The sequence below is a fragment of the Eriocheir sinensis genome, chromosome 24, assembly GCF_024679095.1.
Source record: "Eriocheir sinensis breed Jianghai 21 chromosome 24, ASM2467909v1, whole genome shotgun sequence".
NCBI lineage: Eukaryota > Metazoa > Arthropoda > Malacostraca > Decapoda > Varunidae > Eriocheir > Eriocheir sinensis.
The window spans coordinates 19257009-19275126 of record NC_066532.1 but is presented as its reverse complement, the minus strand read 5'-3'; the positions used below and the strand labels follow the sequence as shown (position 1 = coordinate 19275126).

At 48.8% G+C, this 18118-nt stretch overlaps 1 protein-coding gene across 8 annotated transcripts in view; it reads right to left on the bottom strand.

The window, feature by feature from the left end:
- The window catches only part of LOC127003027 (signal peptide, CUB and EGF-like domain-containing protein 1), a 21846-nt gene extending 21138 nt beyond the window's left edge, over positions 1-708 (bottom strand). For 3 of the 8 annotated variants that reach the window (XR_007756849.1, XR_007756851.1, XM_050869385.1), the window contains exon 1: positions 560-655. The gene's annotated coding sequence lies outside the window, so the exon portion shown is untranslated. Of the gene's footprint in view, positions 1-539 lie in introns of all 8 variants that reach the window. The other 5 variants (XR_007756852.1, XR_007756850.1, XR_007756853.1 and 2 more) reach the window with 5 other exon arrangements.
- Between the last annotated feature and the right edge of the window lie 17410 nt (positions 709-18118).

Sequence of the window (18118 nt, the reverse complement as noted above, 5' to 3'; positions counted from 1 at the left end):
ACAGCATCGCCCAAGTTCGCCATTTCTCACATACAACATCAATTTTCACATATATCACATCATTTTTTTTTAACATCGCCAGCTTCATTTCATCATTCGCTAGACAGCCTAACATCACTACAGCATCACAACAGTTCATCTACATATACAACATCGCATCACCAGCCTCAACATCACCAATTTCACATCACCATTCTTTACATAGCTTCATTTCATCATTCGCTAGACAGCCTAACATCACTACAGCATCATAATAGTTCATCTACATATATAACATCACATCACCAGCCTCAGCATCACCAATTTCACATCACCATTCTTTACACAGCTTCACTTCATCATTCGCTAGACAGCCTAACATCACTACAGCATCACAACAGTTCATCTACATATACAACATCGCATCACCAGCCTCAGCATCACCAATTTCACATCACCATTCGCTGCATAGCTTCACTTCACCACAGCTTCACCATTAGCAATACACAACTCGGTCTTCCAACACTCAGCTCACTCCGCCACTCGCCACGCAGCCTTACATCAGCACAGCCTCGCTTACGTTCACCGTGTTCGCCTCAGCACCGCCTCGCACCGCGCGTCCACCCCAAGGCGTGCTGCTGTGCCACTGGTCTCCGCCGCCACCTCTGTTGTTTCCCGGCCACACCTCCCCCGCCCCGCTGCCCCGCCCTGGCCCCGTGCACCCCCAGCCCCGCACCGCCGTCACAACACTCCATGCGTAACCAACACCCCCAGCCCGGGGATAAACACGCCTTGCTAACTGATTATAATAACAGCGAGGGAGAAAAAGTGACCACCATCGCGCTCCCTGCCAGACAGGTGAAGGAGCCCGCAGCATCCTCCCTCACACACCTTCCCTCGCCCACAAAACAAAGGTAAACTTGAGCCAGTAAAGTGTTTTGTTTAGCTTTGCCAGTTGATTGTAATAATAGCAAAGGATAAAGTGACCATTGCCGCCCTCCCAGCCAGCCGCACCATGCAGCCTCCCTCACACCGCCCCGCTAGCTCAGTGAATAAGTCTGTCCTGTCAGGTCCCGGCCTGACAGGCTGAGGTTCGAGCCCCGCTCGGGCCGGAATATTTCGGCTGCCAAGGAGCGGTTACTGTCCTCCCTCGAGCAAGGGGGACCAAGGGTGTGTGGTGTGGGACGGTCCCGGCAGTGCCCAGAGATGAACTATCCTGAGCCTTGCTCTAATCGGGAGGGTACTTGCCGGCGATGACGAGCCCAGCTCGTGACGAGGCCGCGGTGAATTACACCTTCCCTCGCCCAGGTAGAGAGCAAAGTAAATCTGCTGCAGTGGAGTGTTTACCTGGCTGGCGGGTGATCAGCGCGGCGCCCACCTGGTGACCTTTACCTGCGTGATACACGGTGAGTTATGACCCCGCCCAGACAGCCTGCACGCCCCCCCCCTCACCCCCAGCCACCACCACTGCAGCCTCCACCCCCCCACACCACCACTGCAGCCTCCACCCCCCCCCCCCACTGCAGCCTCCACCCCCACCATCACCACCACTGCAGCCTCCACCCCCACCACCACCACCACCACAGCAGCCTCCACCCCCACTACCACCACCTCCTCTTCCACTACCACCTCCTCCACCGCCACCACCACCTCCTCCTCCACTACCACCTCCTCCACCTCCATCGCCACCACCACCACCTCCTCCACCTCCACCGCTACCACCACCTCCTCCACCCCCACCGCCACTGTCTCCACTCCTTCTGGATGCTGCCGGGGAGGGGATTTACCGCAGGCTGCATGATCTTGTGTAAGTGGAAGAAAGGAGAGAGCAATAGGAAGAGAAGCAACAAGTCGAGAGCTCACAGTCACCTTTTTCACTCACCAGTATTACAAGGCAGGAAGACTTTACGACCAATACATTAGATTGTTAGTATCCTCGCAGCCTTTCCTTGGGCATCAGCCACACTGAACAGCCTCTTTCCTGCCCACACGAAGAAGCAAAACCACGGGGAGTACCAACATAACGAAGCCTCTAACACAATATACTTACTTTCCTCTCTTAGTTCTATCATAAGGAAGGAGAGTTTACCACCAGTACATTTAACTACACTGAACAGCCTCTGTCTTTCCTGCCCACACGAAGAAGCAAAACCGTGAGGAGTCCCAACATATCGAAGCCTCTAACACAATATACTTACTTTCCTCTCTTAGTTCTATCATAAAAAAGAGTTTACGACCAATACATTTGATTATAACCCTCGTAGTCTTTTCTTCGGCATTGACTACACTGAACACCCTCCTTCTCCCCTACAAGAAGAAGCAAAACCATGAAGAGTCCCAACATATCGAAGCCTCTAACACAATATACTTACTTTCCTCTCTTAGTTCTATCATAAAAAAGGGTTTACGACCAATACATTTAACTACACTGAACAGCCTCTGTCTTTCTTGCCCACACGAAGAAACAAAACCATGAGGGAGTCCCAACATATCGAAGCCTCTAACACAATATACTTACTTTCCTCTCTTAGTTCTATCATAAAAAAGTTTACCACCAATACATTTGATTATAACCCTCGCAGTCTTTTCTTCGGCATTGACTACACTGAACAGCCTCCTTCCTGCCCACACAGAGAGGCAGAAGCATAAGGAGTCTCAGTGTCTCCTCGCGGTCATGAGCACATTCTATTTCCTTTCTTCCCTCTGAGTTTGTTGGCTTTCCAGGAAGTTTCAATGAGGAACAGAAACCAATCCACCTTCAGGAGCCTCTGTCTATCTATCTATCTATCTATCCATCCCTCTATCTAACTATCTATCTATCGATCTATCCCTCCCAGTGAACTAAAGTGTAATGGATCTCAATAATAATAATAATAATAATAATAATAATAATAATAATAATAAGGAGGAGGAAGAGGGCGAAGACGAGGAGGAGGAGGTGGCAGAAGAAGAAGAAGAAGAAGAAGAAGAAGAAGAAGAAAAAGAAGAAAAAGAAGAAGAAGAAGAAGAAGAAGAAGAAGAAGAAGAAGAAGAAGAAGAAGAAGAAGAAGAAGAAGAAGAAGAAGAAGAAGAAGAAGAAGAAGAAGAAGAAGAAGAAGAAGAAGAAGAAGAAGAAGAAAAATAAAAAGAAGAAAAGAAAAAGAAGACGAAGGAGGAGGAGGAAGAGGAGCCGTGGAGGTCACCAAACAGGCTCTTAAAATTAAACACACTTGCCACACAATCCAACACATGATATTCACCCATTAGCAGACACGAACTCACTGATCACACGACCCAGCTCCCGCGCGGCCCAGGTGGAGGCTCGACCCGCGGCAGGAGGCTAAGTTGAGGGAAAAAGGAAAAGAAAACAAGAGTAAAAAGCTATATAAAAAGATACAACAACCTCTACGAAAGCCTTACCATGTGGGTGTGTTGAAGTCCTGAAATGTTTGGGATCATGGGCCTTCTTCTTCTTCTTCTTCTTCTTCTTCTTCTTTTTCCTCTTCTTCTTTTTCTTTTTCTTCTTCTTTTTCTTTTTCTTCTTTTTCTTTTTCTTTTTCTTCTTCTTCTTCCTTTTATTTCTTTTTTTATCTTCTTCCTCCTCCTCCTCCTCCTCCTTTTCGTCTTCCTCTTATGGTCTTCTCCTTCTTCTTCTTCGCCTTCATCTTTTTGCTCTCATTATTATTGTTGTTATTCATGATTTTCTTCTTCTTCTTCTTCTTCTTCTTCTTCTTCTTCTTCTACTCTCTCTTCTTTGTCTCCTCATCACCATCATCCTCATCCTCTTTTCTTCTTCTTTTTCTTCTTCTTCTTCTTCTTCTTCTTCTTCTTCTTCTTCTTCTTCTTCTCCTTCTTCTACTTCTTCTTTTTCTTCTTCTTTTTCCTCTTCTTCTTCTTTTTCTTCTTCTTTTTCTTCTTCTTCTTTTTCTTTTTCTTCTTCTTTTTTCTTCTTCTTCTTCTTCTTCTACTCTCTCTTCTTTGTCTCCTCATCACCATCATCCTCATCCTCTTTTCTTCTTCTTTTTCTTCTTCTTCTTCTTTTCCTTCTTCTACTTCTTCTTCTTCTTCTTCATCATCTCTTCAACTCCAAAGAATCTACAAAAAGAGAAAAAAAAAATTAGACCCATCTGGAAAGCGAATATATCTCCGCATCCCTTTACCCTCCTCCTCCCAGAAGCCCGACAGCTCCCCGACATCCCCCCGACAGCTCCCCGACATCCCCCCGACAGCTCCCCGACAGCTGCTCAAGGGGCCACCTGTCTAGAGCGTTACCACCCGGCTATTACTGTTGGACTGGGCTGTCATCTCGTCGAGCGCGGAGATCATAGGCGAGATTATGTGCCTGGTAAGACGGGTCCACCTGGTTAATTAAGGATAGAGATGTGTGGGTGCTGGTGGTGGTGGTGGTGAATGTGGTGGTCGTGGTGGTGGTGATTGTGGTGGTGGTGGAGGAGAATAAGAACAAGAATTAGAAGAGCGGAAGGAACGAGAACGAGTTAAGGGAAAGAGAAGAAGAAGAAGAAGAAGAAGAAGAAGAAGAAAATAATTATAAGAAGCAGAGGAGAAAAAAAGAAAAATAAGGAAAAGTAAAGTAAAATGAAGGAAAATAAGAAAAACGAGAGAAGGAACGAGAGAAAAGGAGGAGAAGATAGGAGGAGGAAGGAGAGAGATGAAGAAGAAAGAAGAAAGGAAGGAAATGAGGAAGGAGAAGACAAACAGAGGATGAGAGACAGAGAAGAAAGAGGTGAAGAAGAAGAAGAAGAAGAAGAAGAAGAAAAATATGAAAAAAGAAGAGAAGGGAAAAGAAGACAAAGCAGACGAAGCAGAATATAGGAGGAGGAGGAGGAGGAGGAGGGAGTGAAGCAACCCGCCCCAACACACACACACACACACACACACACACACACACACACACACACGTCACCTGGCCAGTAAGCTCACCTGGGCAATGTATTATCTCAGGTGAGCCTCCGGGAAGCTGAACCCACCTGGCCTCCTCCTCCTCCTCCTCCTCTTCCTCCTCCTTCTCCTCCTCCTCACCTTGTAATCCTAAATCCTTGTAATCCTTTAATAATATTGCAGACGTTTGTAATTGTAATCCTTGACACTCTTCTTAACTGTAATCCTTGTAATCCTAGTAATCCTTCTCTTAATACAGTGCTTCTCCCTCCCTCTCAGCGCTTCGCCCTCCTACAAGTAATCCTTCTTTTTGATATAGTAATCCTAATAATCCTTGTAATCCATGTAATCCTTCTTCTAACGTTGCAGAACCTACATAATTGTAATCCTCCTAATCCTTTTTAATGTTGCAGGAAATGTCGTAACTGTAGTCCATGTAATCCTTTTGTAATCCCTGTAATCCTTTTGAAATCGCTGTAATTCTTTTGTAACCCCTGTAATCCTTTTGTAATCCCTGTAATCCTTTTATAATCCCTGTAATTCTTTTGTAACCCCTGTAATCCTTTTGAAATCGCTGTAATTCTTTTGTAACCCCTGTAATCCTTTTGTAATCCCTGTAATCCTTTTATAATCGCTGTAATTCTTTTGTAACCCCTGTAATCCTTTTGTAATCCCTGTAATCCTTTTGTAATCCATGTAATCCTGTTGTAATCCATGTAATAATTTCGTAATCCCTGTAATCCTTTTGTAATCCATGTAATCCTTTTGTAATCCCTGTAATCCTTTTGTAATCCCTGTAATCCTTTTGTAATAGCTGTAATCCTTTTTTAATCCACGTAATCCTTTTGTATTCCTTGTAATCCTTTTGTAATCCATGTAATCCTTTTATAATCGCTGCAATCCTTTTGTAATCCTTGTAATCCTTTTGTAATTGTAATCCTTGTAATCCTTTTTAATGTTGTAGGGAATGTCGTAAGTGTAGCCTCCTCCCCCCCCCCTCCCCCTCGGCGCTGGCACACCCTCCTTCATTAGGGCAGCGGACCAGCGGGATGATCTGCCTTCCCTTCCTTGGGCGGGGTGAGCATCGCTGCCTTCCCGTATGCCTTCATTCACGCGGGACCACGAGCCGCTGCATGACTTACAGGAGCCACGGAGGGTTTTATTAGGTATTGCCAGACACGCCTCACCTTCGCTTTCTTTCTTTTGTTTTTTTGTTGTTATTTTTCATTTTTTATTTGTTTTTTTTCTTCGTTTTCTTCTCTTTCTTCTTGTTCTTGTTTTCTTTGTTTCTTAAGGTATTGCCAGACGCGCCTCACCTTCTTTTTCTTTCCCTTTTTCTGTTATTTTTTTTTTTGTCTTTTTTTTCTTCTCTTTCTTCTTGTTCTTGTTTTTCTTGTCCTTTTTCTCCACGGAGGGTTTCATTAGGTATTGCCAGACACGCCTCATCTTCGTTTTCTTTTTCTTTTTTCTGTTATTTTTCATTTTCTTTATTTCTGTCTTTTTTTTCTTCTTTTTCTTCTCTTTCTTCTTGTTCTTGTTTTTCTTGTCCTTTTTCTCCTTTCTTTTTTTTCTTTTGTCTTTTTTTCTCATTTTCCTTCTTTCTTTTCCCTTCTGCTTCCCTTTGTCTTCCTTTTTCTTTCTTCTTTTTCTTCTTCTTCTTCTTCTAATAGTTCTTCTTGTTCTTTTTCTTCTTTTTCTTTCTTTTATCTTTCCTTTTTCCTTTCTTATACTTTTGCTTTTTCTTCTTCATCTTTTTTTCCCTTTTTCATTGTCTTGTTTTGCTTTGCTTTCCTTTCCTTTTCTTTCTTCTTTTCCTTTTATTTTCCTGTTCCTAATTTTGCTACTCTTTTTTCTTTTCCTTTTCCGTTCTTGTTGTCCTTCATCTTCCTTTTCTCTTTCTTCTTCGTCATTCTTTTCTTCTTCCTTCTCTTTCTTATATATATTCTTCACCATTATCATCTTCTCCATCTCCTCTTTCTTCATCTTCTTCCTCTCGTCTCCTGCAAGCTTCCAGTCCAGCAGGTAAAGGAAAGGTATGATGTCAGTTATTAAATACCTCGAAGAACATACATTAGACACGATTGCTCGGGCTAAGAACGGGGCCAGAAAGGGGGTAGAGGGGGGGGGGGGCTGTCTGTCTGGTGGTGGTGGTGGTGGTCGTGGTGTTATCTCGGCAGGATCAGACGGGGTGTTGCAAGGACCAGTGGTTAGTGAGCCCAGCAACCCGCCCTCTGCACCGCCTTGATCGATCTTAATATTTATCTGACAGCGAAGGAGGAGCAGCAAGTTCTGAGAGATGAGTTACCTGACTGACTGACTGACTGACTCGTTGACTGACTGACTCGTTGACTGACTGACTGGTTGACTGCCTGATTGAAATGCTGGCTGACTGGTTGCCTGACTGACTTGCTGACTAACATAACGGGTGAGTGGCTGACTGAGTGGGTGACTGACTAATTTCTTGGCTAACTGTATGACTGCATTGCTAACTGACTGACTGACTGACTGATTTTATATATACTGAAGGACTTGCTGACTGGTTGATTGGCTGACTGACTGACTGACTGACTGATTTGATATATACTGAAGGACTTGCTGACTGGTTAATTGGCTGACTGACTGACTGACTGACTGATTTGATATATACTGAAGGACTTGCTGACTGGTTGATTGGCTGACTGACTGACTGACTGACTTGCTGAGTATGTGGGAGACTCTCTGACTGACTATATTTCCAGTAGCTCTTTTCTTCTTCTTTTTCTTTTTTTATATTTATGAACAGCGAACGAACGCAAGCTCACCCCAGTCTTCTTCTTCTTCTTCTTTTTCTTCTTCCTCCTCTTCCTGCATTTTCATCTTCTTTTTCATAATTCTTCCTCTTCTTTTAAACACACACACACACACACACACACACACACACACACACACACACACACACACACACACACACACACACACACCAATAACTGGCTTTCTTGTTTCTTTTTTTTGTTCTGCCCTTGAGCCGTTTCCTCCTCCCTCCCTCACCAGCCGAAGAGGATAATGGATAACAGCAGAAGATAATATATATATACAAGCTTGAGAGAAGAAGATAGAGAGATGATACAGGGGAGATATCATGCCCAGAAGTGTGTGTGTGTGTGTGTGTGTGTGTGTGTGTGTGTGTGTGTGTGTGTGTGTGTGTGTACAAAAAATGAGAAAAAGAAAGAAAAAGAAAGAAAAGAAGAAAAAGATGAAGGGACGGAGAGTAAAAAAATAAAAAATAAAAAGAATTGAAAGGAGAGTAAATTATCATTCTCTCTCTCTCTCTCTCTCTCTCTCTCTCTCTCTCTCTCTCTCTCTCTCTCTCTCTCTCTCTCTCTCTCTCTCTCTCTCTCTCTCTCTCTCTCTCTCTCTCTCTCTCTCTCTCTCTCTCTCTCTCTCTCTCTCTCTCTCTCTCTCTCTCTCTCTCTCTGATGGATGAATATTGCAGTGAATTAGTGTAGGTTATCTTGTTAGTTGTTATTGTTGTTGTTGTTGTTGTTGTTGTTGTTGTTGTTGTTGTTGTTGTTGTGTTTTCTTCTTCTTCCTCTTTTCTTCTTCTTACTCTTTTTTTCTTCCTCTTCTTTTTCTTCTTTTCTTATATTTCTGTTCCTTTTCTTCTTTTTCTTTTTCTTCTTCTTCTTCTTCTTCTTCTTCCATATTCATCAATTTTCTAATCATCACTTATTGCTATTATTATTTTTGTTATCATTACTACTACTACTACTACTACTACTACTACTACTACTACTACTACTGCTACTACTACTACTACTACTACTACGACTACTATTGCAACTTTCATTCTTCCTCTATCTCTCTCCCCCTTTCTTCCTCATCATTTTCGTCTTCCTCCTCCTCCTCCTTCTAACTCATACCCCCACTCCTCCTCTTCCTCTTCCTCTTCCTCTTCCTCCTCCTCCTCCTCCTCCTCCTGCCGGCATTCCAGGTAAAATGAGTTCCAGCGTGCTCAGGTCTTGTCCCCTCGCTGTCTCCTGTCAATTCGAATGATGCCATCAGTCTGCACCCCCCCGACCCTTTACGACCCGCTACGACCCTCCCCGACCCCTTTGCGACCCCCCTCACTTCCCGCCCTTACCCACCCTGAGCGTTACTAGTTTTGCTATATACTTTAATATTGGATAAATTCAGATTCGACAAGGACACAGGCAAGAATTGGTTCACTAACAGAGTGGTGGATGAGTGGAACAGGCCTGGCAGTCATGTGGTGAGTGCCAATACTAACAGAGTGGTGGATGAGTGGAACAGGCCTGGCAGTCATGTTGTGAGTGCCAATACTATCAGAGTGGTGGATGAGTGGAACAGGCCTGGCAGTCATGTGGTGAGTGCCAATACAAACAGAGTGGTGGATGAGTGGAACAGGCCTGGCAGTCATGCGGTGAGTGCCAATACTAACAGAGTGGTGGATGAGTGGAACAGGCCTGGCAGTCATGTGGTGAGTGCCAATACTAACAGAGTGGTGGATGAGTGGAACAGGCCTGGCAGTCATGTGGTGAGTGCCAATACTAACAGAGTGGTGGATGAGTGGAACAGGCCTGGCAGTCATGTTGTGAATGCCAATACTAACAGGGTGGTGGATGAGTGGAACAGGCCTGGCAGTCATGTGGTGAATGCCAATACAAACAGAGTGGTGGATGAGTGGAACAGGCTTGGCAGTCATGTAGAGAGTGCCAATACCATAGACACATTCAAAAGAAGATTAGATAAGTTCATGGATAGTGAGGTTAGGTGGGGTTAGGTTCACAGGAGCTGCCTTGTATAGACCTACCGGCCTTTTGCAGACTCCTTACGTTCTTATGTTCGTATGTTTCCCAACCTCCCTCCCTGACACTCTTCCTTCCTCCTTCACCCTCCCTCCCTTCCTTTCTAACTCACCCTCCCTTCCTTCCTCTCTCCATCCCTCCCTCAATCACTCACCGTCCCCTCCTTCTCCCTCCATCTCTCCCTTCCTCCCTTTTCCGTGAAGAAGCTACGCGGCTAAGAGGTCAAATCTGCCCCACACATACACTGAATGGTTACCTGTTAAGGCCCATCACCTCCCTTCCCTTCCCTTCCCTTCCCATCCCTTCCCTTTCCTTCCCCTTCCCTTCCCCTTCCCTTCCCTTCCCTTCCTTTCCCTTCCCTTCCCTTTCTGGCTCCATAACTTGATACCTGCCTTCCCCTCACACACACACACACACACACACACACACACACACACACACACACACTCCTGACTATCCCCCTATGCTTTCCTTCTCCTCCCTCCTCTCTCTCTTTCTCCTCTCTCTGTCTGTTTGTGTGTGTGTGTGTGTGTGTGTGTGTGTGTGTGTGTGTGTGTCTATCTCCCTGCGTGGCTTCCTTCATCGATTTCTACTTGTATTTGTATTGTATTGGAGAGTAGTGGCGGGGGCGAGGGAAGGAGGGAGAGGGCAAGAGATAATTAAAAAGGCCCGGGGTCACGCACGCCTTGCCTCCTTGCCCCGCCGGCCGCCCAGTGTGACCAATTAGCGCCAACCCGTGCCATAATAACCATCGCCGGGGGGTGCAGACGGCGGGGGGCGGCGCTTCGCTTCGCGCCAGGACCTTGACCAGACACGGACGAGGCGCAGACAGAATTTTAACACGTCATATATGTTTATACTTGAAATACTTTGTTTTGTGTTTTGTTTTTGTTTACATCAATGGAAACAGAGAGCATAACAAACAAGAACGAAAGCTAGCCACGCGGAGATTTAGTAGAAGGGTAAGGAATGAGAGGCCGTGACAGGCGCAGGCCACATAAGCGACGCAGCGTGGAGCAGGGCACGGAACAGCCTGGGAAACAGAACGCCAGCGGTTTGCATATAGGCGAATACATTGATTTCACGATGAGGGTATCAGGACACCTCTCCCCCCGAAATTGACCTATCTTTCGGCCACTCCTCTTGACTCTTTTGTGGGAGCAGAGAGTAGCGGGCTTGTTTTTTCATTTTTGTTTCCTTTTTTTTTTTTGACTTTGAACTGTTTCCTCTACTGTGAAAAAAAAAAAAAGACAGCACAGACCAGATGATGGCTGTGTTTCCTTCTTCTTCTAACTTTACCTTCCTCTACTTCCTCTCTTCTCTTCCCCTTCTCTTCTTAAAAAAAGGACAGTGCGGGTGATGGCTGTGTCCGGCAGTGACGCAGCGCAGAGAAGGCCAAGCTATTTAAGGAGCAGCACGCCAGCGGTCTGTATATATAAGCGAATACATGGTGGGCAGGACAGCACAGACTAGGTGATGGGTGTGTGTCCGGCAGTGACGCAGCGCAGAGAAGGCCAAGCAATTTAACCCGGTAGCAGCGACGGGCCAAATTTGTGGCTTTACCGTGTACCAATGATGGGTTTTTCTCATTAATTCGCTTAGAGGGGCCTTTAAATACATGATCCCCGCAACTACCGGGTTAAGGAGCAGCACGCCAGCGGTCTGTATATATAAGCGGATACATGGTGGGCAGGACAGCACAGACCAGGTGATGGGTGTGTGTCCGGCAGTGACGCAGCGCTTCGACCTCTCTTCCCTGCACACGAGCGGAACGGCCAAGTGGAGTTGTTACGCATTTTGTGGTCCACGGGTGAGCTGATGGTGGCTTTCATTTTTTTTTTTTTTTTTTACGTCTCCGCCTATTGCCCCGGTAGGCTTGCTTAAGGGGCCTGGATGGTATTCGGCCCAATCCCGTCATGGCGCAGGCAAGTGTTTATAGTGGCGCCATCATCTCTTGGTTGTTATTGTAAGAGATGAATCCTTTCTTCAATCCTTTAATCCTTCCCATACATCCCACTCCTTCATTCATTTTGACTCCTCTACATGTTCACCCACTCACTCACTCTTACTCACGCTTCCACATTTTTTATCATATCACTCGACTACCCTTCATGGATAGTGAGGTTAGGTGGGGTTAGGTTCACAGGAGCCGCCTTGTGCAGACCTACCAGCCTCTTGCAGACTCCTTACGTTCTAGTGTTCTTACGCTTCCCACCCTCCCTGCCACCCTCCCTTCCTCCCTTCCTTTCTAACTCACCCTCCCTTCCTTCCTCTCTCCATGCATTTCTTTCCAACTTTCTTTTCCTTCATACTGTACTTTCCTCAGGCTCATAACGTCATCGATTTTACTTTCCATCACTATCCTACACACACACACACACACACACACACACACACACCTACGAATCACTCACTTGGTTCGTCACGTGTTTCACCTGCTTCGAGTCACCAGCAGATAAGTTTGTGTTAATAGACTAAAGCAATGTTATAATGGGCTCTAGTACTGCTTCAACACTCCATGGACAACTTTTTTTTTTCTTACATCAGAGGACACGGCTCAAGGGCCCTCTCCCCCCATAATCATCTCCGCCCCCCTGTGTCCCCCCAGGTGCTGCGGTGTCTTGTGAAAAGTGTTTGTTCTCAGCTGACCTCAAATTCACCATGACACTTCTACTTAGACAAACTCATAAGTATTCATAAAACATTTCACTTGTTGGTACAATTTATTCCCTTGTAAATACAAATGGTTAATACTTCACATTAGTGTTCTTCATTAAGCGAAAATTCTCAACACGTAAAAATCCCACTCACGTCGGCTCATAAAAAACTGCTTAAAATTCACATGAGCGTAACTACCTCCGACCTGATCGCCGTCTCACTCCTCCTCCTCCGTATCTTCCTCTTTCTTCTCCTCCTCCTGCTTCTTCTCCTCCTCCTTATCCTCCTCGTCCTCCTCCCTGCCCTGCTGCAGCTCGGCGTTCAGGCTCCGCACCTTCTCCCTGCGGGCCCAGAGTCGCTGCCTGTCGTAGTGCTTGTGCAGCACGCGGTACGCCAGCAGCTGCCGCCCGGTCATCTCGACGCGGCACACCTCGCACGTTTGCTTGAAGAGGCAGTGGTAGCACTTGAAGAACGAGAGGCTCCTCCCCACCACAGGGGCGGCCCGGACCCCCGCCGCGGCCTGCCCCGCGGGGCCTGAGCCTTCCCTCTGCTTGGCCGGCGGCTCCCTTTCTACACAGTCCTCGGAGCCGGCGGCGGCGGCGGCGGCCTGCGCCCCACGAGACACCGCCCCGGCGGGGTCTTGTCGCATATCAATAGTGAAGTGCACAAACGGATGCCGCGGCTCTCCAGCGTCAGTCTCCACCCCTTCAGCGTCAATCTCTATCCCTCCAGCGTCAATCTCTATCCCTTCATCGTCAGTTTCCATCCCTTCAGCGTCAACTTCAATCACTCGAACGTCAACTTCCATCCCTTCAGCGTCAGCTATAGCGACAACTTCCACCCCTCCAGCGTCAGTCTTCGTCCCTCCAGCGTCAAGCTGCGACCCTCCGGCGTCCTGCAGCGCGGGGTCCGCGTCCTGCCCACGATGAGGGTCTGCCCCGGCAAATTCTGGGCTGGCGAGCAGCACGGTCCAGGGCAACGTCCAGGCGGGCTCCTCCACGGAGGGCAGAGTGAAGCGCACCCGGCGACCCTGCCGCCGTGGCTTGGCTCGGGGCGCGGCGCGTGGCTCCCTCCGTCCAGGGTCCTCGTCCATGAGCTCACCGAGGTGCACGACCCCTCTGTAGCCGTCGTCCTCCTCCTCTTCCTTGTCGACATTATTACCGACCTCGGGTTCATCCTCGTATACCCGAACATGGCTCACTGGGTCAGCAAAACGCACAGCGCGAGTCTCGCGCCTGGCCGGCCCTCCCGAGAACCCGTCCACCGTGCGGATAGTGACGCGCATCGTGCGGGACCCCGCGAGTCCAACGACCTCGTTCACGGGCACGGCCACGTACATCAACTCGTCCGTGCCGGGAAAGATGAAGTGCAGGGTGCGAGGCTGTGTCTCGGCAGAGTCTTCCTGGACGGTAACATCGAAGTGAACAATGCCACCATGCGTCGCCCCTGCCGAGTGTCCTTGCCCCGGCACAGCCCGGGGCGCGGGGCGCGTGTCTGGCGGGGCGGGGTCCTCCTCCATGGGAACAGGCGAATGCACGGGGCTCCGACGCGTCCCTTCAGAGTCGTAGTTCCCAGCGGCAGCCTGCAGAGTGGGGGTGGCGTCCTGCTCAGCAGGAGTCCCTTCCTGCACAGTGGCACTGTCCTGCAGCTGCTGCACAAGCACAGTCTTCCGGGCAGGGCCAGCGTCCTGCCCAGAGGGAGTCTGCGTCGTGGCACCGTGCCGCACAGGACCGGCGGCAGGTCCAGGATCCACAGTGCAGGCTCCAGTCCAGCCTTCCCCCCGCGGCGGGCACGTCCCGTCGTGGAGGTCAGCCGGCAGGCTCGTCTTGCTCTCCCCGGCAGACTCGTCGTTCATTTTCCCCGCCCCTCTGAGGCCTTCATGCGGCCTGCTGTCAAACCACCGCCCCCACGGTGGCCTCCTTTGCGCTGCTCGCGTGGGCGCTGGGCCGTGCACACCCGGCCTGGTGGAGCCGCCTGGAGGCCGCGGCGCCGAGGGGTTCCCCGAGCCACTCGCCGCTCCGGCGCCACACTCGCGGAGGTTTGCTCGCCGCCGACGCCTCGCTGTTGTCATCTTAGGCGCTGACGGCTTGTTGTCGGTAGGCGGACTGTTCCTCCGGGGCCGGGAAGGTGTTCGGGGCGTGTGGGACAATACAGGACTCAAGTAATGGTTTGTCGGCGTCAGACGCACAACAGGGCGCCAGCTGAAACACGGATCAACTCCGGCAGCTGGCCCTGGGGTCGCTCCCCGCGGCAGCAGGTCGAGCGCGTGAGGCAGACGGGTTCGGGGTCTGAAGGTTTGATCACGGACGCTCGGACTGCTCACGGCTCTCGGCACAGACCCGACACCCGCAGCTCAGGATCAGTCTCGCCCGCCCCGACACGCGAACCTTTGAAGCACGGGCCTGTGTGGTTCATGGCCGAGGTGGCGAGCACCGATGGACTCAGATTCTCCAGTGTGTGTGTGTGTGTGTGTATGTGTGGTGGTGGGGTGGGGGGGGGGGGGGGAGATTGATCCCTCTTGCACGAGGGAGCACGGGCCTTTGCCAAAGGGAGCCGACAGACCGACTCTATCGGCGATCGAAATCTAACCGAGCAAGTCGGTCTGTCGACGAGGACAGGCGTGTATCTGGGATTCTCCGGTGCCAACACGGCCACGAGGGGAGACTTTTTAATAATAAATGATTACTATATTAATAAGAGTAAATAAATGGCGCTTCGGATTTCATTATTTCTTCTTGTAAGTCTTTGAATATAAAAAATACTAGAAAAAAAATATGTTTAACACAGGAGGATTTAGAAGGTAACACACACACACACACACACACACACACACACACACACACACACACACACACACACACACACACACACACACGTACATTAATTTTTCTCACACCCACATCAAACATACATGCATCCAACGTCAGTAAACAAAGAAACAACAACAACGACAATGTATACCAACTTAGTCTCTCCTGCGGGTTAATCACACAGGGAGGAGGAGGAGGAGGAGGAGGAGGAGGAGGAGGAGGAGGGGTTTTCGGGAGATGAAGTAAGTTAGAAGGGAGGAAGGGGAGGGAGGAAGAGGAGGAAGGAAGAAGAGAAGAATGAGGAAAGGCCTTTAATTTGGTGCGAATCCCCCTCCTACTCCTCTCCTCCTCCTCCTCCTACTCCCCCTCCTCCTCCTCCTCCTCCTCCAAGCATATCTCACCTAATAAGTAACCTTTCTTTTCCTTCTTTCTTCAACTGTAATCCTTCATTCCTCCTCCTCCTCCTCCTCCTTCATAAAGTTCCCATAGTGTTCGTTCTCGGTTCAGACTCGGCTTAAGTGTGTGTGTGTGTGTGTGTGTGTGTGTGTGTGTGTGTGTGTTCGTCAGTGAATCCAGACTCATGTACTCAAACGTTTCGGTCTCTCGTTACGATCATGTTTGAAGATTCTCCTTATGATCATGTTTTAGGATTCGTCGTGTTTTCATGAGTGGTTTACCCGTTCATGGCGAGGAAGTCTTGCAATTCAACCCCCAGAGATATGAATCCACAATGTGTTCTTCCTGACGTAGTATAGACACGCTTCAGACTCGTTACTATCATGTGTAAAGGCCGCTGAGAAGATTAATAGTTTTCTCATGAGTGGTTTACCCGTTCATGGCGTGGAAGTCTTGCAATTCAGCCCCCAGAGATATGAATCCACAATGTGTTCTTCCTGACGTAGTGAATCAGGACTCGTCTACTAAAACACTTCAGACTCTTGTAACGATCATGTTTAGGACCTGAGAGATTGGTCGGGTTCTCATGTGTTTTTTACCCGTTCATGGCGTGGAGGTCTTGCAAATCAACCCCCAGAGATATGAATCCCCCAATATGTGTCCTTCCTGACGTAGTATAGACACGCTTCAGACTCTTGTTACGATCATGTTTAAGACCTCAGAGAAGATTAGTCGGGTTCTCATAAGTGTTTTTTACCCGTTCATGGCGTGGAAGTCTTGAAAATCAACCCCCTGAGATATGAATCCCCCCATCTGAATCCCTACGACTTCAATGAGCTAGATAAATGTACTAAAGAGTCGAAACGTTTGAGAATATGGTCCCAAACTCCTCCTGACAAGCAGTGCGAACAGACCCCAAACGACCATCATTGAGTCCCTCCTTACGGGTCATAGTTCGGTACTGTCAGAGCTCCGCCCCTCACATCAACACTTTCCAAAGGCCTAATTAGAGATCAGTCGGGTTCTAATGAGTGTTATTTCAGGTCAGAGGTACAGAGGACGGGTCAGAACAACCACCAGGGTCAACAACTACCCCTGGAATTGCCTTTTTTCAGGTCAGAGATACAGAGGACGGGTCAGAACAACCACCAGGGTCAACAACTACCCCTGGTATTGCCTTTTTTCAGGTCAGAGATACAGAGGACGGGTCAGAACAACCACCAGGGTCAAAAACTACCCCTGGAATTGCCTTTTTTCAGGTCAGAGGTACAGAGGACGGGTCAGAACAACCACCAGGGTCAAAAACTACCCCTGGAATTGCCTTTTTTCAGGTCAGAGGTACAGAGGACGGGTCAGAACAACCACCAGGGTCAAAAACTACCCCTGGAATTGCCTTTTTTCAGGTCAGAGGTACAGAGGAAGAGTCAAAACAACCACCAGGAATTCCCCCAAACTCCTATCATGAAGGTCTTGTCGAGTGTGTGTTTGGGCGACGAAATGTTGAAAGGTATGCTCCATTGTCTCTTGTAAAGGCAAAGACATCACTCCTCCCTCCCTCAGCTTGCCTCCCCAGTACTGTGACCTCTTCCTCCCTCCCTCCCTCCTTCCCTCCCGGTGTCCCTCCCTCCCCACGAGAAAGCACTTATTCCCTGCACAGCTTATGTCCATGGTAACTTTTATATGGATTGAAAAATAAGGAAATGTATCAAACAAGATTATTTTTCTCTTTAATTTCATGGTAAAACTTAATTGTTCACTTATAAAATGGGTATAAAACATTGCACGTATTGTTCATTATGCAAAAATTCTCTGCAGGTAAAAAGGTTAAGCTTCGTGAGCACATAAAAAGTTTAAAATACACACACAGGCACTTGGCAAAGGTACAAACGAGACAAAACTCTCCACAGCCTCGCTAAGACACAGCAGGGCTTGACTCAACGCGTGGCTGGCATGTCAGGCGTTTGATCGTGGCCTTTGAGTGGCTGCGTGACAAGGTCAGTATCCTTAACCTGTGCATGGTCGAGGGGCCACTAGCTGACGCGGTAAACTCTGCGGCCGCCGTGCGCGCCCTCTTCGTCGTCTGAGTCGGATGTGGTGTCGTCGTCATCGTCGCCGCTGCAGTCATCGTCTGCATCTTCCTCCTCCTCCTTCCTGGCGTTCATCCTCTTGGCGGAGAGGTCCTCGCTCTCCCTCTCCGCCTGCAGCTGGGCGTTGAGCCTCCTGACGCGTTCCTGTCGGGCGCTGAGCCGCAGCTTCTCGTGATGCCGGTACAGCATGCGGCAGGCCATCCTGTGCTGGTCGTCCATCTGTGCGTTGCACACCTCGCACAGGTACATCAGGAGGTAGTGGGGGCACTTGAAGAGCGACAGGTCCGTGCTCACTTCCCCGGCGGCATCGACCCTCCTCACGGGGACCGAGGCCTTCCTCTTGTTGACACGGGGCCGAGGCTCCCCTCCTGCACAGCCTGCCCGCCCACCGGCAGCGGCCTGAACCCGACGAGGCACCGCCCCTGAGGCGGCCTCCCGCCCACCAGTGGCGTCCTGCACTCGACCTTGCACCGCCCCTGAGGCAGCCTCCCGCCCACCAGTGGCG